This window comes from Xiphophorus couchianus, chromosome 3 (genome assembly GCF_001444195.1).
Source record: "Xiphophorus couchianus chromosome 3, X_couchianus-1.0, whole genome shotgun sequence".
Taxonomy (NCBI): domain Eukaryota; kingdom Metazoa; phylum Chordata; class Actinopteri; order Cyprinodontiformes; family Poeciliidae; genus Xiphophorus; species Xiphophorus couchianus.
In genome coordinates this window covers 12,227,463-12,250,532 of record NC_040230.1, presented here as the reverse complement: position 1 = coordinate 12,250,532, position 23,070 = coordinate 12,227,463, and the positions used below count along the sequence as shown (strand labels likewise).

Below are 23,070 nucleotides of genomic sequence, written 5' to 3'. Positions count from 1 at the left end.
GTGTGGCTGGGGCTCGCATTCAGAGAGCGACCACGGACCGGAGACGTTCCACGGTGCGCTCCTCCATGGTGTAGGTCATATATGGCCGTCCTTCTTTGTTGACAAGTCTTAAATATCTGTGTCTTTGAAGTGACAAGTGGAAGTCGACGCTTACAACAAGAATATTTGACTGTTTTCTGAGTTTTGGCTGAACTACAGACTCCGGACTCACTCTTGGATTATTCTGAATTATTCTGGTGGACTCGTGTAGTTAAAGGCATTGCTGTATAAATACAGCTTATCCCCAAAGTTTGGACCGGTGTTACGACACTCTTCTCCCTGTTTTTCTAAGGTAAGTACAGATAAAACTCGCGTAATGCCATGCGCTTTTCTCCTCGCTTTGCGTTTACGCCTTAATAAGCGGCTATAATAATATTGCAGTGGATATTTCCAGCCTGCTGCCCGTGTATTTGTCTATGTGTCTGTCTTGGCTTGGCGTCTGTGAGTCTCGGTGTGATCTGGACATCGGCCACTGGCTCGTAGACGCGCGGATCAGCTCCCAGCAATGCGCCCAGTTTTATGCGCGTTTGTGCGGGGCAACGCATTTGGGCATCCAGCGACTGCGTAACAGAAATATTCCGACTGGGCGCATCATGGTGTTGACTTGTTGACCAGTCAGGATCTGGGGCATGTTTATATTTTAAGTCAAGACTTCACCTTAATCATTTAACACATGATAATAATTTATTCTAAGTAAATCCCATTGAAGGAAACTTGGCGGACTTCAATTACGTTACGGCCACTAACTAGTTTCTTCATTAGATTTAGCCAAATATAACAAAACCTGTCTTAACTGTGCAAGCTCAAAGAAAAGCATCCCCACAGCATGATGCTGCCACCTCCATGTTCCCTGGTACGGGATGGAGAGATTCGGATTAGTTTTCTAGCATAATTTCTTCCTGCCAGTCGACCATAAAATGTACATTTGTGGAGTGAATTGGCTAATAAATGCAATGATTTATTTTATTCTTTTGCTCATTAGATTACTTCATGCAGTCCCATTCTGATAAATTGCAAAGTCTAGACTTCTTGACTTTAACTCCCTCACTTTTAAATTGATCTTCTGTATGTCATCATTTTCTGGAAGACTCAGAATTGATTGATAACTGTCATGCATTCATTAATTTATCTCTCTCTCTCTCACACACACACACCCACACACACACACACACACACACACACACACACACCTAACCCTGTGCCTTCGCAGCAGCGCAGGTGACCTGTTCTAAGACCACCAGCTTTGATTTCTCTCTCCTCCAGCTGTGGAGGAAAGGCTGACTCGTATCATATTGTTTATCATGATGAATTTCTTATCATTATAAGAATTTTGATTTATTCTTGTCACAATAAATTCCCATTAATGATGTTTACAAACCCGCTAAACTGTCCCTCTTATCAGGATTCATAGTTTTACTATTTTCTCCACTGTGTGTTGAAGGAAAGCATAAAAAACAACCAATAAATGTGAAAATACAGTTACAGTGTGTAAACTGGTGATGCTAATCACACTTTTTTACACATTAATGGATGTTTCTAGCAGCATTGTTTGTGTTTGTGGGGCTATAATTGCCATGACTCAGTCACAGAGTTGACGAAAAAAAGATGCATTATCCCTTTTTATTGGTACAATAGTTCTGCAAAATATTGTGATAAAACTTTAGGTCTTGGTCAACAGAGCCAAGCCCGAAGCCACCCGGTGCAGTGTTGATACAGAAAATATTTCAGATTCTGAAGAAACGGCTCCAACAGGATATTTTCTGTGGTTTGAGTCATTAGGAAAGGGCAGCAACAGTGAAATGATTGTTCTCTCTTATTCTGAGAGCAGAACTGTATAAATAAATGACAAGGTTTTGCTCAAAAACTGTGTGTTTTGACTTGAGGGGCAAGGTTAAAACGCAGGAGGCGTTGCATTCTCCTCCGCAAAGTGAAGGTAGCCTGATGGAGGCGTTTAAACAATCCGTTCAGCGGGTGGTCACCTCTCCCAGCGCACACACTCTCCAACATCTCGATGTTTTGGCTGCAGGTCACTGAGCAGGCAATTCAGAGGAGGTGCACCATTGTTAAATTGTTTGGAAGAAGAGGAGGGAGGAGGTGGGGTGTCTTTGCTTTTCACAAGCAGAGGCTGTAAAATGCTTTTTTTCTTTTTTTCCTGCTCCTCGTCCCTCCTTCTTTGCCTCTGGAGCAACAGCGGAGGCATAAAGAGAGGAGGAACTGGAGGTGTGATGCACAGATCCTCCCAGCCAGCACATGTCTGCTGGATCTCAGTCTAATGGACATCTGGCTGCTAATTCCTCCACAGTATCCCATGAGAGCAATTGGCCCCGTGAAGCTGCTTTTTTTATCAGCTGTGCAGCCCGAAGGGACGAGGAATAGTTCAAATAGTTGGACACACCAGCTGTGTGAGTATAAGACCTGAAGGACAGCTTTTTTTTTATTGATTTGTCTCCGTCTTTGCAGTTTTAGGACAAAATGACGTTAATTGGTTTGTGTGATTTGTGGTGAAGGATGGCCTGTATTTTGGGAGTGGCTGTTTGCTTCTGTGCTGATTTATCAGAGAAGTGAAGACTCAGCAAAAGAAGCCTTAAGAAAATTATCTCTTAATGTCAAGCTAGAATTAAGGTAAAGTTGCAATCAGGCATGAAAAGCTTTTGTTCAGAAAAGAAAAACAATTATTTCTAATGCTATTATTAAGGTGATATAAGACATTTATCACTTTAATGTCTTATCTGTTAGATTTATGTTTTAGTGTTATATCTTTGTTGTTCTGGTTTCAGTCATGCGTAACAGTTTCACCATAAAATTACTTGTTTACTGTCTTAGTGATGCGTAAACGTATGGAAAGATATGAAATAAACATCTAGCAGCTGTAACACACTAAACTTAGTGACAGTTTGAGTAAATGTGCTCGTTACAATAATATTATTAGACCTTTTTGTCAAGTTGCTGCTGATACTAAGCAGGTTAATTAGTTTGTCTTTTGCCTGAGTGGATCCTGCAGTCGGCTGCTCAGTAGAGAAACTCCTTGTTTCTCACCAGCTGCAGATCTAAAATGATCCGAATGCAAGTGTTCGGATCTCCTTTTGAGTAGATCAGACATATTTCCAAACATCTGAATTTATTTATTTATGCAAGGAGAAGTCATTTTAGCCTTCCTTCAGCCAGCTGACGGGCAGTACGGTGCAACAAGCTGAGAAGGAGTGTTTTTCAGATATTCTAGTGTTTTTCAAAACGTTCAGCTTCTGACCCACAAAATAAAAGCAGCATGAACTTGTGACCCAGACTCTGGGGTGAGTGTGCGTTTATTTCTTCTTCGTCAATAAAGCAGAGATACAGCAGCCAAAAAAAACCTATTAAATATGTTTTACATACTGGAAAGGACCTTCAGACCTGACATGCAGGGGCGTGCATAGATATTCTGGGGACAGGTGCTAAAGGGGGACCTTGAGCAGCACATGGCAGTGATGTGGGATTTAATATAGGCACAGTTTGAACATGTATATCTACAAGGGCTGCTACCAACTATTATCTTAGCAATCGATTAATCGGTTATTCTGATGATTAATCGGATGAAAATGGAACATTCTACAGATTTTCCATTTAACCATTTAAGCCTTTTTAGAAATGCATAAAAAAAGCAAATAAACAAAAACTGAATCTCTTTTCACTTTTTCCTCTTTGCGCTGTAGCTGGCCCTAGTGGCAGTCTGTGAACGACCCCAGCCATGCGTGAACCAAGTAGCGCTCCGACCCAAACTCTAGTTACTCCAGTCAAAAAAAAAGAAGAAGTAAATCCAGTCACTCTGGTGTTTTTCCTGTCTAGCATTGAATCCGTAGCGTTTTACAATCCCTGGTTTGCCTCAGTGTGGGTCTCTGGCCCATTCATACTTTAGTTATTGTTGCTTTTGAAAGCACAGCTATTCATTCAAACAGAGAAGAAATGGGGTTGATGTTTAGCTGCAGTTGGTTTTAGTTAATCAGTGACCTGAGTTCAGTTTGTTGTCTGGGGCTTTGTTCTGATGGAGCTCCTCCTTTTATGACTCACTTCTGTGTAAAAAGACTTTCAGCAGGTGAATAGAGAGCCTGCAGCAGTTTTGAATTTGTGTCCGTTGAGTCATTGTGCGGACCCTATGCGATAATTGAGCCACATGTTTGCACAGTTGCCTGATCTTTATGGCCAACGGTCTAATGTGGCTGGTAAATCACACGACAGAACACGGTGATAATGGGTGTTTTCAATCCATACGAGCAGGCTTTTTTCTGTCTCCTCTCACGGCGGTCGTGTGTTAATCAGAAAGTCTGCTTCTGCTCATAATTGGCTCCCGACAGGCTGAGCAGGAAGGCCGGTGGAGGAATTCATTCAAGTCTAAGGAAGCAGCACCACCACTATTCTCTCTCACACTCTTCAACCGCCTCTTTAATGGGAAAGAAAACCAATTGAAGGCACAACTCAGCTGACCACCATGACGCCAAGTTTAGACTTTTCAACTGAGTGTGGAGAAAATGTGGCAGCATGCATGTGATCAAAAACACAGTAAAACAAACAAATTATTGAGTGGCTGGACTTTAAGCAAGATGTGGGTGCAGCTGGGCAACAAATCAATATATATTGTGACAGACCTGTGATCAATATCAATAGATCTGATCGAATATTCAATAAGGTTTTAAATCTGGATCCAGAACCGCACAGCATTCTGGGAGATGTAGTCAGAGGAAAAGCTTTAACCTCTCATAGCTAAGCTACGCTGGTGGCATCAACTAACTCACTCACTGTTTGGTTACCTAGCAACAACCTGCTGAGTAACTTGTGGTTACCTAGCAACAACTTGTTCAGTAACTGGCGCAGCAGCAGTTTAAGTAACTGCTTAAAAATAAAAAAAACAGTGTGGAGTGAAAACTTTAGATAAGACAGGAAAAATCACACCACCAGTTTTTTTTCAATATTTCTGATATTCAAAACAAAATCAATAATTATCTATTGACTCGTACGAAACGCTGGTATCTTCATAACATTTTTCAGTCGAATCGACGAGGCCCAGATCTTTGATATTCCTGCGCTTCAGTTGTCATTAAGTTTTCACATCTGTTTGATGAATCCACATCGACAGACTCTTCGTCATCCTCTCACTCCTTCCCCATACCTTTGATCACCTGGTGTGTATTTTCTGGAAAATATGATTTTCTCTACATCTACCTCTGAGCCAGATTTCTCATCCTTCACCTTCTATCCTCTTTAAATCAGCACTAGATGTTTTATTTGTCCTCCTCTGCTCATTCATCATACCTCCAGTCTGCTTTGTGCTGTCCTCTCCGTGTCCGATTATTTATCTGTTTGCTCTTTCCATCAGTGACGCCTGGCCGGGGTTTAGACGTAAGCACTAACGGGAAAAATTTTCCTCAAAGGATTTTGCAACATGTCTTATCGAGACCTTTGAAAGCTTTGCTTCGTTCTGGTTTTAGATCAAGAAGCTCTGTGTTTGGCCTAAAATTAAACGTCGTGCCTTTTGAAGGTCATCTTATAAAGAAACGGACATTTTCAGTAGAGTCCAGCAGCTCACCCACTGGTTCATTTCTCACCACATCTCTTCTTAAAACCCAAAAATGTTCACATACACATATACTCCTGATTTATTATTTTTTATTTTATTTAAACATTTTTCACATCTCAACCATAACATTCTATATTTTATTGGAATTTTGTGATCAACATGAGGTCACTCATATTTGGGAAGTGAGTAAAAATGACAAATTTATCCAACATGTAATGTGTATAGTAGTATTCTATAGTATTCTACCCCCTTTACTCTGATGCCCTTAGATCACAAGTGTCAAACTCAGGGCCCGGGGGCCAAATCCGGCCCACCGTGGCTTTTAAAATGGCCCTCTAGAGTCTTTAGGGGCACATAAGTAGAACATTTGTGTGCTTAACTATTATTTGTATCAATCAAATTAAATCCGTGTACAACCAGAAGACATCAGTGTGAAAAGATGTTCGATATATTAATTTTAAGAAGCACAGTTATTAATATTTTTGCAGATTAATGGGTTTTATCAGTACGTTTTGGAACAACTGGGCCTTTGAGAACATTCTTAATCTATATATGGCACAAAATAAAGATGAGTTTGAGACCCTTGCCCCAGATAAAGTCTGGTGCAGCCAATTTCCTTCAGAAATCACACAATTAGTAAATACAGAGTCCGGTATAAATCCATTTGTTCTGTGAAGGCCTAAAATGTTTGTTTCTGAACATTAGCGAACAAACAGTATCGTGAAAACCAAGGAGGAGATCAGAGAAGTCGGGTGGAGTGTTGGAGAGAAGCTTAAAGTAAAACTAAGTCACAAAACGATATCCCAGAGCTGGACGATAAATCAATAACAATATATATCATGATAAACATGTGATAAATACCAATAGGTAATACTTATGATAGACTCTTCAAACATTTCACTTAAGCCTCTCAAGGGCAGCTGGGAAAGTTGGTGGCTTCAACTAACTCACTCATTCACTCTTTGGTTACCTAGCAACAACTTGCTGAGTAACTTGTGGTTACCTAGCAACACCCTGTTTAGTAACTGGCACAGCTGCAGTTTAAGGTTTTGCCAAAGTGCCTCATAATCAGGGGCAATCCTAGAATCTGACCTCCAGGGGTCAGATCCTAGAATCTGACCTTCAGGGGTCACATCCTAGAATCTGATTCTAGAAGTTGCACGTCTTTCTCAGCTTGGTTCGGTTTATCATTTGAAAAAGAAAAAGCAAAACACAGATGAAAACCTGGTTTGTGATCTTCCACATAAACCACTGGGCTGGCTAATGAGAGCATGTGTGTGTTGGAGTAACAGAATCAGACAGCACAACTGAATCCGACTGAGAATCTGTGGCAAGACTTTAAAATAGCTTCTTCTTTTTCAGATGCTCTACATCCAATTAGATTAATCTTGCTCTTTAGCAAAGGAGAACGAGCCAAAACACCAGTGTCTAGATTTGGAAAGCATGTAGACACTCATCCTAACACACTTGCAGCTCTGATTGAAAGCAAAACGTTTTCCACAAATTACCGATTCACGGAGTGAATGCAAATGCTATCCGTACTTTTCAGATTTTTGTTTGCAACAAAATTGTTTAAACCTTCCCACGTAATTTCCTGAGCTGGTTTGTGTTGATTTGTAGCCCTAAAAATACATTTCTGGTGTTGGCATGACAGAATGTAGAAAGGTTTAATGGTCTGCACAGTTTTTCAAGGCTCTATAACTTGACTGGTTTGAATGATGGAGTGAGTATTTCTGCTTTTTTATCTTCAGAGTGTCTGTTGGGTTTAGCTCCAAGGCTATAAATCAGCTGTATTAAAAAAGAATGATTTCAGTGAAAAGTAGAAGTAGTGAAGGTTTATGTCTCCTGAATTCAAAGTGGCAGCTGGTTTTAAAGTGGAAGGGCTGGAGTATTCCCAGTGCCACCACTGGGAATGCTTCCTTGGCAGCCCTCTCCAGGTCATCCTGCTTAAATATAAACTTTCGCTCCAGGCTGAGATTCTGAGCCGACCAAAGAAAATCAACCAGAAATTTTCTATACACATTCTTTCTGTTGGAGATTTTCTTTAGTTTCTGACCCTTTAATGGGGAAAATCCCCACAGAATGACGGGACCGCCACCATGTTTGACTGTAGAGGTAATACCAACGTGATGCCAGGAGAAAACTGCATTCAGATTGTTTTTCTCCATTGCTTTAATGCAATACAGCAAACTAAAAACAGACCGGACAATTCAAAGACTTGAGCTCTGAAATACAAAAATAAACCAAAAGAGTCTGAATTGGGTCTGGGCTTAAATTTAAAATCTGATTTTATTTTGTTTTATTTCATTTCGAGTATTGAACATTTTGTTTTCTTGCTTTCTTTACTAAAAAAAATGACAAATGTTTTCAAGAAGTGGCCTTTATCATATATAATCATCATTTCTGCAAGTTATATGACGGAGCATCAGGACAATATAATATAGTTGTAAAATAAGCAGAATAAACTCGCAATTTTACCAGAAAACAATCTGAAAATTATGAGAAAAAAGTAGTTTTAATGCAAAAAAAAGTTTCATTAGCATCATTCACAGTCCTGCTACTGATATTTTCATACACTGAATAAAATAAATTAGTTTTTTCTCACTGTATGAAGTTAAATCTGACCAAACCTTTCTTATATTAGCTTAGCTTCTGGCTAAATGCCAGAAAACTTGAGGTCAGTGTCAGGGATAATTGTCTTTTTAAATAGTTTTTTATTCAGCGTGTGAATATATCTGGTTTCAATGGTAATTTGATGCTGATTCGTTTAAAATATTAACTTTTTCCTTCTAAAACTGATAATTACTTCACAAGATGATTAGCATTCCTCATTTAATATTTTTGTTTTAATTCTCAAACTTACTACTTCATTCTTTTAATGTTAAAATCCTGATTTTCCAGAACTCAAATCTTCAAAAACTAAAAACTTGACTAATGAATCAAATTGATTTATCGCCCAGCTTTTGCCTGAATACTTAACAGAATATTTCCACCTGAGCTCTGGTTACTGTTCTGATTTGAGGATTTGTGAGGGAATAAATAACCCATGCTATGATCACTCAGAGAGACACAAGAGAGCGCCAGACATGGAAGCGCACTCAAACGTCTTGAGCCAATATCGCAAATTAATCTAACATGCATGTTTCTGACTGTGGGAGGAAACCGGAGTACCTGGAGAAAACCCAGAGAGGACATGGAAAATCCTCCCAGAAAAGGTTCCAGCTGTGATTCCTAACCACAGACCTTCTCCTTGTGTCGCCACAACGCAAACCCTGTCAGTTATAGCAAATTATTAATAACTTAGAGCCGTTCTTGGACTCTGCGAGCTTCGGTATCAGCGGTAAAGCACAAAAAATCCAGGAGCTGACAGGTAACAGCTCCCCAAAATATAATTTCTCATCTGTAATACATTTTTTATGACTTCATGAAAAATAACTGAAGTGATTCGCTCCTGCATCACTGTTGGGCTTTGATGTACAGTTACTATCTTTTTTTTCCCCCCGGTGTCGGTGCCCAGCACCGTCCTTACACACAATGCAGCCCTGCTGCTGACGGCTCAGCAGGGGGCTCCGCCATGTTGGCTGGTAGCTGCTATGTAGCCCAAAGGAGAAAGAAATGCACGAGGAATATTTGACTAGAGTTTTCAAACCGCATTTTTCCACTTAAAAATGATTATTTTTTAAAAATCCAGTCATTGTAAACAACCGTTGACTTTCTAAAAATCATTTTAAGTTATTTGCCCTGCTCTGGAGCCACAAAAAGTTTTTACATACCTTTTTTCCAGCCTCTCTGAAATTTATGATGCTCAGTTAATGATCTGATGAGAGACGGCATCCAGCTGAATCCAGTGAGCTGGAACCAGCCGTGAACCTGCTTCCTTCACACATTTCAGCAACTTGCTGGAGGTGGTGGCTGTTGCTTTTCGAAAAAGATGGCGCTCTATAAACGATGGAAGGAAACAGTTTTTTTTTTTTCTCTCCCCCAGTTCACTCTAAAAACGAGCTCCGTTTAAATCCACTTCAGCCATTTAAAATGAGTTGTGTTCGACGCTGAAATATCTAAATCTCACTCTTTTATCATGTGTGTTTGCAACAGCAATAAACTGTTTTTTATGGCCAAGTTTATAAAACTGCTGCTGTTCCTGACATTTATTTTTAAAGGTGACCTACTATGCTTCCATCAACCGGTTAGGATTGGTCTATAGCCTATACAAAATATTCTGATTATTTTTTTTTGTGAAAAACAAATCATTCTTGGATAATGACATTTTAGTCTTTCATAATGAGCTGTTTTAAGGGTTCTTTAAATCCAAGTCAGCTGTTGCTGGCCACCCCCACACCCCAACTCAACATTTACACACTCACATGAGAATGGCTGCAAACAGATGCACAATTATACAAGCGTACATCTTTGCAAAGCAGAAGTAGAGCATCCTGCACAGCCAACACAAATTCAGCAATTGGTTTCTGGATGGCAGGTCAACAGCAAAGCATTTGTCTTTTCCAGTAGACATTGTATAGCACATACAGTGGAGCGGTAAAACCAGCTGACCAAACATGTTGGAACTCTACTTGAGTTGCTAGGTAATGGGCTGGGATTTGCTGGGGTTGCTAGGTAACGGCTGGGCTTCATTGGAGTTACTAGGTGAAGGGTCGTGCCTGCTGTTTTGTGACGTTAAATTCTGGAGGTTATTGAAAATGGCTCGTTTTCCAGACACCAAAAAAACATGTTAATTGCCCAAAACTAGCTGGTTGTTTTTTGTTTTTTGTTTGTTTTTGAGTTTGGACTGTTTTTAGAAGCAGTTGAGATCCAAATGGAAGTACAAAAATGTGAATTCAGGAACAAAATAAGTCAAACAATTTCATAGACATTTATTCTTTAAAGTGCTAAAAGGTTGCTGTTCTATGATAATTAAGAGAACAAATCATAAATTGTCACTCATGTAAAATGAAGATTATTTTGGCTCTTTTCACCTGTATGAAAAGTTAGAGGTGACAGAATCCAGCAAGCTGCAGCTTCCTGGCTAAGTGTTTGAGGTTTAAACTGAGCAAAACTTCTTCAAAAGGTCGAGGCATGATGTTCCAAGCCTGAGCACCTGATGCAATATGGCCTATTTTATGTGGAAATATATCAAATTTTATTCCTCACCAGAAACTGTATTTGCTTAATTTAAGGCTTTAAAAAGGTCTTTTTTCTTCGGTTTAATTTGCTTAGTTATATTACTTGCGCCGGCTCTTAGTATTGTTGAAACAATTTTGAAACATGCATAAAGAGTGCTGTATTTCCTGAACATGACGAGTATGTGGTCTGCCCTTTTTTATTTTCCTCACTTCAAACCGTCTCATTGTTAAAACGTTAAGAGCTGTGTTTTCTAGCAGAGTTTCCAGCACACATCGTACCTCCTGTGGTTCAGGACACTTCTAATACTCACTAATGGCTCTTGGCAAAGCAGGCGATTTTCAAACCTTGGAATATGTTAGACAACCGTGTTAAACATCAAAGGCTACTTTTCTTTTCCAATATGTCTCCTCTGCATATGACGAGTGTGAGCTGCAACAGCAGCCACATTGAGTGGGCTGGATGCGTCTATCTCTCTCCCTCCGTCCACCAGGTCTGAACGGGTACATTACCATCAGGAAACCGTTGTGCGATGTGTAATTTACCTCTTTTTGTCCTGATGAGGGGGAGGAGGTGGGCTGGCACCGTGATGGAGGCATCAGCCTGAGGATTTTAACAGAGAGGTGTTTGTGTGGCTAGAGCCGCAGCAAAGCTCACTCTTTATATTAACCAGGTCGCCACATTTTCGATCCATTGTTTGGTTTTTGTGGCAGTGAAATGTATTTATTTGCCTGCATGCTGCTGTAGTTAAACATTAAGCAGTCCTGAGAAATGTCAGAAACACTTTAATTTCTCCTGAGCTGGAAGCCATTAGAAATGAGCTGAAGAGCTGTTGGAGGGCTGGGTTAGGCCCGACTGCTTTTCTCACTTTGACTCAAAACGCTGAGTCTCACTGATCTCATTCCTGTATGACTTGATCTCTGCTGTGCTCTTCATTTCTCCCTCTGCCTCCTTGTCTTCTCTTGTTCCCCAGCTCTCGGTTTCAATCGCAGCTCACTGAATGTAAAACCGTCAACCTCCTGCAGGCGATGAGATGATTTTTTTTTCTTTTTTTCCCCTCACGCTTGTTCTGTCATTCCTGGTTCTTTTGTGTGAATACTGCTGGGAATTTTCCTTCATGACGATCCACTGCTTGTCCATCTGTGGCTGTTTTTTCTCTGTAGTTTGCGACAGTAGCATGGTGCCGTCGCACGTCTCTGCTTTCGCCCCGTCCTCCACTCCAACCTTCGCTTGTTTCCTGACAGCTGCCAGTGAGATCACAGATTCAGGTTTCCTGCATGTTCTCCATGTCAGAATTTCATACTTTTCCAGACTCAACTTGTTTAAAGAAAAGAAAATGTAGATATTTTTACAGTGGTCAGGTTTTAAATATGGAAACTTCAAAATCTGAGGAATGAATGGATGGACAGTCAGCAAAAAGAGAAATGAACGGATGGATGATAAACAAAAAGATGGATGGAAAAACAAAGATTGTGGATAAATAGCTGGGTGCATATCTAGATTGAATAATTGGAAAAATTGGTTTTAGAAATAATGCCAACTAATTTAGTAATCAATTAATCATTAACTGGGCCATACAGACTGAAAAAATTCTACTTATTGAAAAAAACCCCAACATATTCAGAGATGTTATTTAAAAAACTGTACAAAACATATACAGCTCTGGAAACAAGAACAGTTCTTTCACTTTTTTGCATTTCATCAATAGCAGAAATTCATGCAAAATCAACAAATCCATACATTTCTCTACACTGATGTATAACTGTGAGTGTATTGCAACTTTTCTACAAAAATAGTCAAAAACATTTAGTTTCAGTGAATAACTTCCCCTTGGATGTAGCAGTTTTCTTCTACTGCAACACTACCTCAGCCTTACTTATTGTTACTTTATAGTTTATTATTGAGGAACAAATTAAAGCTTTTTAAGGTCTTTAAAGAACAGAAATGTTTGTGTGTTCATTCTGTCTGCTTGCTGTCTTTTCTGATCTTTTTTTCTTCTATTTGTAGTTTTTGGAAGAGCTTTAGTGAGGGAAGCGTGTCGCAAAATTCCTTGCAAATATTTCTAATGTAGTAATTTGATTTAAAAAGAAAACACAAAAATGATCCTAAAATCCCCGGAGTACAATAGCAACACCTTTGCACATCCCTACTCTACTTATCGATTATATATGCATAAAAAGCAAGTTTTTCATGGAGTGACTCTCATTAATACCGATATGTTTATCTTCAGTGGCTGAGATGCTGAAATGGTAAGGAGGTTGTGCAGTCATAAAGAAAGAAAATGTTCTTTATTTCAATATGCAATAACAGTGGCACAATTAATGATTTTTTTTATGAGTAAATGGATAAGTAGATTAAGAAACAAGATGGAGGAATCGATGATTAACGGATGGTTATGGAAATCTTGAGGCATGAATGTATGGATTGATTAACTCACATCCCTTAACCCAAAAGTTATGAAGTATGAATATAAAATCCTTAGATTAAATCTCAGTTTTTCTTCCAGATTGAGTCGAATTTGAGATGTTGGCTGTAACACGTCAACTCAAAAGATAACACTCTGCAGAAATGTCTCATTAACACGCCAACGCCGCCTCATTCCTGCTGAATTTCCATCACGAGTTTTGCAGCCACACTCCAAAAGAGGTCAAACCCTGAGCCGGCTTTCCCTGGGCAAGAGCAAAGGTTCATTCCCAGGTATTTGATAACCTCACTTCTACTGAAGGTGAGACAAGCATTTCATTAACGGGCTTCCACTAGAACCTGGACGTGTCTCATTCCTGATGGGTTAAATGTGGGAACAGGAGCTGAGAAGAGTTCGGATGCTTGTTCCGACACGTGCAAAGTTTCTCGCCTCAAGAAACATCTCTGTGTTTGAGCTACTGTCAGTCCTGTCAAGTTTCCCACAGGAAACTCTAACCCTCTTGTTTTTTAGCGCTCTTCATTTGCATTCGCACAAAGAGCAAGTCGATGTGGTTCACACGCTGCAGCTAATACGCCGCCCCAGTGCTAATAAGACCTTCAGGGTTTTTTATTTATTTATTTTTTCTTTCAATCTCATGTTTCAGCTCTCAGTCTTTCTTCTTTTTGTTCATTTCTGTTTTCTTTTCTCACAGAAGCTCCTTCTGGGTCAAGCACTCTTTCCCTTGTGATTGCTTTCTCTGATGCAGCGGTTCTGGATCACTGTGACCCAGTACCAAACTCTGTTTTTTACTGTAACAGAGCCTGAAATATAACCTGGTTGGGCTTTTGGGTTTTCAATTTCTAGTTTATTACTGTCTGTGAAAACTAACAAAATTATCTTGTTGTTTTTTGTGTTTTTTCATCATTCACAAGCTGGTAATTGGAATAAATACTTTAGTATCAGTTATCACACTTGTATTGATAATTGATTGATTGATGAGAAAATGTAACCCAGGACAGTACTGGAAATGCATGAAGGAACTGCATCCATATTTTAGTTCCTGGTTTTCTATTTCGTTTGAAGTCGCTGGCTGACATGGTGATATTCAGTTCCTCTTTGAAGGTTATTTAGATGTGCATATTTTGCTTATAGAATGCATCATGATTTCACAAATCATGTTTGCCTTTAAGCTGCTGTCACAGTTTCACATGTTGCTCTCCATTTTTCCAAACATGTTTTTTATGCTGGTCCAAAGATGATGAGTTGAGGCAGATTAAATCCCTGTCACACTTCTGAATGTTTGAATAATGTTGGGGAAACTTTGATGCTTATGATGTTTGGATTGGGACAAAGTGGGTTTTTTCCATCAATTTTTACTTGATGTTTGTTTGACTAAAGTCAATCCTCTGCATACAATAAATTATTTGCCTTTTTAGGCAGAAAATATGGTTAACTCCCTTTCCCTGTCAGCCACTTCAAGCATTTCACATAGCCTGGTTGGTGAATTGTATAATAAACACTGATAAGGGAAAGTACATGTGAATTGAACTTTACATCATTATCTCTTTTCTGTCCTGATGGACTCGCTTCTCCTGCTCGTCGCTCATTGATCCCAGATTCTCAGCAAACTGATCCATATGTGAGAACAAGTCGTGCATTTTGATGCTCATGTTGCTCCATAGATCAGAAAGTTTACCAGATTGAGCAAAACCAATGTGATTTTTGGATTCAGCACATCAAAATCACCCTAAAACAGCTGAAAAACCGCAGACAGTTTTTCTTTTTTTTGCTGTTTTAATGAATGAATGCAAAGATGAAACTGCTATTTTATTTTAAAATAAATTTTAAAAAATGATTTCACAGTGACCAAATCAATTAATTACCATTCATAGCTTTATGTAGCTCAATCATCCAATGTCTGATTCAAATAAAACACAAAACACCTAAAGTATTCTGACATTACTGCTTATGGTGGACATATGTAAACATTTGGCCAGAGGTGTAGAAAAGCTGTGTGTTGGACCTGACAGAGCTGTTTTTACGTACTCAGTTGAAAGCACAAAGGGGAATAAAACTGAATTACGCAACTGATTTTATTTTTCAGCTTAGTGTAGCAACCAGCTAATGATCCCGAGTTTGCTGAGCTCATTCTTCACCTGGGTTTGTGCTTCTCTTGAGCCTCGCCTCAGGAGTTTCTGTTCAATTCTTGCTGGTGTGGCGTAGATCTGTGGCGTTGTTGAGTGAGTGTGTGTGTTGAATTTGGTGATTTTTTAATTTCTTTTTAATGACTCATTTGATCCTGAGCTGCTAAGCATGCTTCCAGGAATAGTTTCATCACCTTCGACTCTCACTGTATATACATCATCATCTTTCTGTGGATGCAGTTTTTAAATCCGCAATCAGTTCCTGTCACCCTCTTTAAGTGATTCATCTATTCTTTAGCTGCACTTCCCATCAGGAAACTCAGCAGATTTTAAGGTTCCAGAGGCACGAATGCAACTTCCTTCTGTCAAGGAGTCGTGACACATTGGTGGGCAATGGATGACAAACCAGACTGAATGAGACTCAACTTCCTCCTTTAACTCTTTATTTCTTGTTCTAAAAGGGAAATTCACAAGAGAAATCTTCTCATTGGTGGAAGATAACCTGAGTTAAATGGTGGTTTCGTTTAAAATGGAAGAAAATCTTTCTAATTCAACCTCCCTCTATGTGAAAGAGTAATTTTTCTATTTGCCGACTCTTATTTGCGGGATTGTTTTAATTCAGTCACATTGGAGGTTTCCTGAGCATGACCTGCCTGTTTAAGGTCAAGTCACAGAATCTAAATCAGCTCTTTAAGTCCAGACTTTGTCTAGGCCACTTCAAAACCTTTCAGAGTTGGTTTTGCTGGAGCTGAAGAAGTGAAGCAACCCCAGAACATCCACCATATTTCAGTGTTGGTAGAGCTGGACGATATGGCTGAAAAATGTACCACGATATAAGGTAATCATATCAGTTGATATTGGCAATTATTGATTAGTTTTTTTGTTTTACATTTCTGAATACAGCCAAGCTGGTGGCGTGACTCTTCCTGTTTTATCCGCAGTTTCCCCTCAAGTTGTGCTCAGTTTCTCCTTTCACTCAAAACCTTAAACTGCTGCTATTGCAGCTACTCTCCAGGTTTCTGTAGGTAACCACAGGTTTCTCAACAAGTTGTTGCTAGGTAACCAAAGAATGAGTGAGTTAGTTGGTGCCACCAACTTTGGCCACGAGACGTTGAGCAGGTAAAGTCTTTCCTCTGCATACATCCCCCAGAATGCAGTGCGGCTCTGGCTCTGAGTTCAGTGAAATTATTGAACATTTTATTGGACGTATTTTCTATTTATTGATCACTTGTCTATTGCAATATATATTATTGATTTATTACTCAGCACTAGCTGTTGGTATGATGATCTTTTAATGAAAAGCTTTGTTTTACACCAGGTGTAATGGGAGGCACATCCAATTTTCTACTGGCAGTCTACAGAATATTTTTTGGTAATCAAGATGTTTTACGACGATGTGAGATGGACTTTTGTGTTTTTTAGGAGGGGACTGAGGCATTAAATGAGTCGAGTGAGACCTGTAGCATTTTTGATGAGTTATTGTTGCGCTTTTTGAGTAACGTTGGTACACTGGCCAATCCTGGACAAGTTCATTATGGTTTTATAGGAACAGCAGTGCATATGGAGGAAGCTGCAGTACCTGGAAAGAAGCCGTGCATGCAAACTTTTGGCCTGTGGCACAAAGTTCGTAGGCTGGGATTTGAACCCAGGACCTTTGTGCTGTCACTGTGCAGTGAAAGTGAATAATATTTTTACATTGGCCCAAAGGAAATTGCTTGAAAATTGCATTTTTTTATTTATTCAGATCGCTTTTTGTGTGTAGACATTTCAGTAAAACAAAAAACGCAAAAACTTTTCAAAAATATGTATGTGGGAATACTTTTTCACAGCCCTGTGTGTTTTTCTAAGATAAATAAGCAAACATGCTGACAGTATTCTCTCAATTTTTAGGAGTAAAATCTTCTTCCTCATTAAGGGTAAGAAGCTGTGATGTTGATCCTCTGGAGAAATTATGCTGAGCACTGGTAACACTTAAATATTTAACCAATGTAAACTGAAAAATGTTTTCAAGCTGAATGAATAAACCGGCATAAACAAACAACTGCTGACTCCACTCAGAGTGGGTCTTCAGTAAAAAAATGAGAAAACTGCTTTTTTCCACTGAGACCGGCACTTCACCCACTCAGAGCCTCTAACAGTCGAGGGTATTTCCAAGAAACCCATCAGATGACCTTGTTTCTCAGGCTGGCTGTGTCCCATCCTTCAAAGTGTTGGGAAGATAAAAGATTGATTCGTGCTTCCCTCCCTCTCCAGGACTCAGCCTAATATCGCACGCATCCAATTTCCTCACAGGCTCACGGAAATCCAAAACAAAGAGCTCACTTCTCCGTGCCTCCCCAGTGACCATTAGTCACGTTTAACTGGCAGCGTGTTGCTTTATTTGGCCGCTGCTGAAGACTTCACACGTTGTTTTCTGTCAGAAGTGGTTTTGATAACAAAAATGGGGGGAAAAATTGAGGCTCTGGGCTTTTCAGTGTTTTAAATTTATTTACATGTTTGCTAGATTCTTTCTAAACAAAGTGCAGAGATTTTGAAGGGTCTCTCTTTCAGCATTTTATTAGTCAAATTAAAACGATGACTAGCTTTGATGATTTCACTTTTACCAGAGGCCAGTCCTGCTGACTTCACTGATCCACCAGCTCGAGTTTTACTTTTTATTTAATTTGGCCAAAGTATCTAAACATACGAGTGGATTGCTGTTACATTTGCTAAATATTAATGGAATAAAGTCTTGACTTCGATCAGATATTCACAGCATAACTTTGATTAAAAATACAACTGTCTCATGCTGCCATAGTTTAACCTTATTTGTTTTTGTTTAAAACAAAATGATACAAAAAAGCCCCACCTAACCATTTTGTTGTCAATACGTTTTGACTGAAAAATGACTTGAAATGTAACGTCACAAATCCGCAGGCACCGGCCGTTACCTAGCAACCCCAGCAAAGCCCAGTCCACTGCCTAGCAACCGAAGTGGAACCCAATCACATTTGGTCAGCTAGTTTTAAGATGAAATAATTTTGTTTGTCTCAGCATAGCACACAACAACAACAGAAAAAAAGTAAATAAATAATATAGAAATAATAACAATAAACGTACAACAATAAATAACAATTAGCAGTGATAGTCTTAAGGACAAACGCATATTGCTCAGTATATGTTCAACATTTAAAACACACAGCTCCAGAGATTGTGTGTGTATCATAAAGTCTTATAGCTGCAGGCAGAAAAGACCTGCTGTAGCATTCCTTAGCACATCTGGGCTGCAGTGATCTTCAGCTATTTCTGGTCCTCCAGCTGTCCACCATACTGCTCCATGTGCTGTACAATGGCTGCTGGAAAAGACAAGTGTTTTGTTTTTGACTTATCATCCAGAAACCGCTTGTTGTTTTATAAAACCTGCATGGTATTCTTCTGGGGAGTCAACATCCCAATGCCTGGTCACCACAGACGCCCCAGTGCCGCTCCTTATCGCTGGAGGAAATGAAGGGGTGAAACGTGAGACATGGGACATAACTGGACTTTAAAAGCTAAAAGTAAATTAAGTCTGACCAAATCTTAGACATCCCCTCATGTGTTCAACTTCACTGCTTCCTTACAACTCCAGCAATACAAGCTGTACTTGGCCTAAATATGCAAGACCACAAACTCTACCGTCTTAAATGAAGCCAGCACACACACGATCGCAGGCCAACACTTCACTTTTAACTGACTCTGCAGCCAGTTTGGGGAATTAAATGTCAAAAGGCATCACATCTCACCCAGGTAGTTGCGGCTCGCTCGTCTCTCCAGTGATGTTAACAAATGTGGCTCCCGGTGGGGTGTCCAGGATCTTGTGGTAGCCAAGGGAAGCAGTGACATTTTGGAACCTGCCAGCCACACGCTCCACGCCGGCTCCACACTGCTGTGGCTAAGCACTTGTTGCTTGAGCCTTGGAACTGCGTCTTTAGAACAAAGTTACGATAAAGAACATGATAGGTGGCTCTAGTTTTCACCCCATATGTCACCTGTGTCCCAGTGACAGGTGCCACAGGGTAATGCTGTGTTTCTCTTTGTGTATTTACTTTGAGCCCTTCAACCATCCACTCCTGTTCGGAACTGAGGAATTTCCCATCAACCTTTTTACACTGGAAAAAGCTGAAAAAGTTGACACCATATCTGGTGACTAGAAGCATTATCAGCAACAATTTTCTTTCATCTCCATCATTACAGCTGCATCCACTCCACTCCAGAAAACCCTGAAATATAATCACTTTAACAAGCAAACCCGGAGCAGCGAGGAATTCTTAAGCGGGGCTTTTGCTAATGTTTCTGTTCAGCTGCTCTGTTGAGGCGAGGGTTGTGGTGATGTAACCGACAGAAAAAATGAATTAACCATTGATTGTGATTGATTACCTCTCAGATTTCAAGCCCTTGGAACTTGGTTTTTACTTGGCACTGACACAAACTGAAACTAATGGCTGTCTGGACAGGGTGTGGGGCAAAGAGGAAAATCCCAGAATGACTTAGAAGTTATGATGTGCTTCAGAAAACGGTCAGCTGCGATGTAAAACATGCTGTTCTCAGTTAATGGACTAAAACATGCAGAATTACCAGAAAATCCTTCAGGTGACCTTTTGAAATCTGGACTGAATTTAAAGAGGGAAATTTTAAAGGGGACATTTTGCACCTTTTTATACTTCCATTTGGGATTATTCTGCTTCTAAAAACAGACCAAGTGCTTAAAAAAACACCCAGATGTTCTTTTATTTATTTTAAAGTAATAAGTTAATGTTTTTCGGAAAATGAGCCGTTGGAAAAACCTGCGGAATGTTAATAAATTAGCGGGCACTTCGCCGTTACCTAGCAACCCCAGCGAAGCCCAGGCCGTCACCTAGCAACCTAAACTGAGCTCCAGGATATTTGGTGAGCTGGTTTTACAGCTTTAAGTGCTGTTTAATGACAGCTTTGTTGTTTGTATGATGTTCAAAAATGGTTCCGCATTTGGAAAAAAGGATTCTTCACAAAATCTAAAAAAGTATGGACAACTCCCAGCCTCTTCATGAGACTCAGAGGCTTCTTCAAATTCACGGTAGTACAGCCTGCTACAAGAGATTCTTCCTGCCAACAGCCTTCACTATCTACAAAAAACTCTTTGAAGAATTTGAATTAATGAATTACAACATTTAATTTCCCTTTGGGATCAATAAAGTATCTTTGAATTTGAAGTGCAGCCATTTTCACAGAGTGTAAGCGTTGAGTTGGATGCGTGACCAGCAGCTTATTTGGATTTAAAGTGACAAGACGCCCTAAAACATCTAATTCTGAAAAGAATCAAGTATTCAGTACTGACCAGACTGAAATCTCATTATCTAAAAACGTAATGAAGAAGTTTTGTGTAGGCCGTAGGCCTATCCTTATCTGTGCATAAGAAGTCACCTTTAAAGAATAATAACTGCTTAAGGGTCCAACTTTCGGATCTGTTGAGCAGACGTGAAGCGTGGCCAAGGCAATCTTGCCAGCTTTTCAGAGGGGGAATCTAATTATAGCAACTGGCAGATCATCTTATATGATGCAATGGCAGCAATCTGCATCAGTCCTCCCGCCTGTTTTTCCTGCTCCCGGCTTTGTCCGTCTCGTCAGCAGCGTTTTGTTGTGGGGGACAGAAACAGCAGCTGCTCATAAGTATTCATTAGTCCCGCTCCTGGATTAGTGGAGACAAAATGTGAGTGTGGACCGGGCCTCCTCCAGAACACAGCCGGCCCTTCTCCTTCCCTCGCAGTGCTAACCACAGCTGTTCAACACCACTTGACTTTTCCAACAACAGTGTTCTCAGATGGCCGCGGCCACTTTTGTTCCTGCTAGATGAAACGCGATGTTGGTTTCTGTGCTCATGTTTACAATGTCTTTGTGTCTTGACGCCCTGCTGGAGGAAAGATTCGCTCCCTTGATGACGAAACGCTGATGAGACTCGGTGGAGGGGACGGTTTGTTGATGTCATGCTGGTCGTTTTGGTTATTGCCTCAGATTTTAGGCCCCGCTCATCATGTGTAGTCTGACAGGATACACTGAAAAACACAAAACATCACTTGTGCTGGTGTAATTTCTAGCATCTACACTTGAAATAAGGTGAAACTAACTCTTCAGCACCACATAGGAGCTTGTTTTAGGTCAATAATTCATTAATATTGTTGAAAAAGCATAAGTTTAAGTTTTATTGCTTTATTTTAAGCCATATAAAAGAGAAAAAAAATGCATGTTATACCCAATAAGTAACAAAGGATGAAGCAAGTTAATTAAACATACTGTACATCCACTTACATACAATAATATCTATACAGTAACAAGACATTGAGTCCAATTGTGGTTTTACATGACAATGTTGTATTTAAACATAAAGAGAATGTGTTTAGCTCAAATGTATTTATGCCGATAAATCAGTGCACCACCAGTATAAATGAAAAAATCTTCCTGTGGTACAAGATAGAATATGTAGGAACTTGTTTTAAGTCATAAATCCTTTTCATGTTGATGTGGAACAACACTTTATAACTAGTGTATTTTTCATTAACGTTAAGGAATTGTTGATTTAACACAATCTCCTATAAGGTGCTGGAAAGTCACTTGTTAGTTTTTGTTTTATTTACAGTGTGCTATGATATTTGCATAAAAAACTAGACCAAAAATACTTGGTAAAATTTAGTGTTTTTACAGATTTGAGCTTATTGACGACGTGTTTCCCCGATTCACTGATCTTGTGACACATGCAGCACATTACTCTTGCATTGTGTCTCCCGTTCTGGACAGCTGCAGCTCCTCCATGCCCAAATAATCGCTCCCCTGCCTGTGGAAAGTCACCGTCTTTCCACCGCTTGCCCCCCTGCCCAAATACTCACACATGTTCCTCATGTCATCGCTGCTCTCGGTTTGCCGTCCCTCCGCCCTGCTGCTGCGCCTGAGCTACCATTCGCCCCGTTTCCACCGCCCCCTCCTCCCTCAAAGGATCCCCTGTCGCTACAGCTGTGTGTCAGTTGTCAGCCTGTTGGAGTCCAAGATGAAGCTGGAAAACGGAGGGTCTGCAGGGAGGAAAGTCTGGCCGCTCTCCCACTCTCTATCCCAGCTGTCACTCCCTCCAAGACCTCCACTTATCACAAGGTTTCTTTCTGTGAGCCACTGGGAGCCTTTTTAAAAATGTTTTCGAAAGCCGAACACGTACAGTGGTGACCTTTAAATGATAATCTTGAGCAAAAACACCACAGTTTTATGGTTGGCACACAATAATATGATTTGTATGGTTTTAATTAAAAAGAGAAACCAATCTGGTTTTATGATTGCTATTAAAAATGTCAGATTTTGCGACAGTATTTGATCATTAATGTAGAATATTTTTATAACTTTGATGCGAAGATGTGATAGTGGGCCATTTTGCTCTCCCACTGTTTTCATCATTTCATGATTGTTATAGTTTTATTCTCCATAAAAAGATCAATCTGGTGCAGATTCACTTGTCTCTTAGCATGTGTGTGGATTGTCGTTGTTGAACAAACAACCGCTCCACCCACAGCCCTGCAGGAATGAGCAGGTCTATCTGTAGGCCATTAAAGTTGAGAGTCTTGCAACAGGAAAGGGAGAAGCTGAATGGAGTTCAGCCTTTTTGAGATTTGAACCTCTCATGAAATGTGTTGGCATCCTTTTAGAAATCTGAGTTAAAGTGTGAATTCAGACAGAGAGCAATGCTTTAATGATGGCCACTCGATAAAGATGGTTCAGATTGTTAACTGTGATCATTTTCTTTGTTTTGAAAAAAATATCTCTGTTCCTTATATGAATAATTTATC

At 39.9% G+C, this 23,070-nt stretch overlaps 1 protein-coding gene across 5 annotated transcripts in view; it reads left to right on the top strand.

Moving 5' to 3' along the window:
- Positions 1-23,070, top strand: part of ddr1 (discoidin domain receptor tyrosine kinase 1) — an 85,414-nt gene continuing 62,344 nt past the window's right edge. For 3 of the 5 annotated variants that reach the window (XM_028012921.1, XM_028012919.1, XM_028012917.1), the window contains exon 1: positions 1-331. The gene's annotated coding sequence lies outside the window, so the exon portion shown is untranslated. Of the gene's footprint in view, positions 332-2,260; positions 2,442-23,070 lie in introns of those variants that run through there. The other 2 variants (XM_028012920.1, XM_028012918.1) reach the window with 2 other exon arrangements.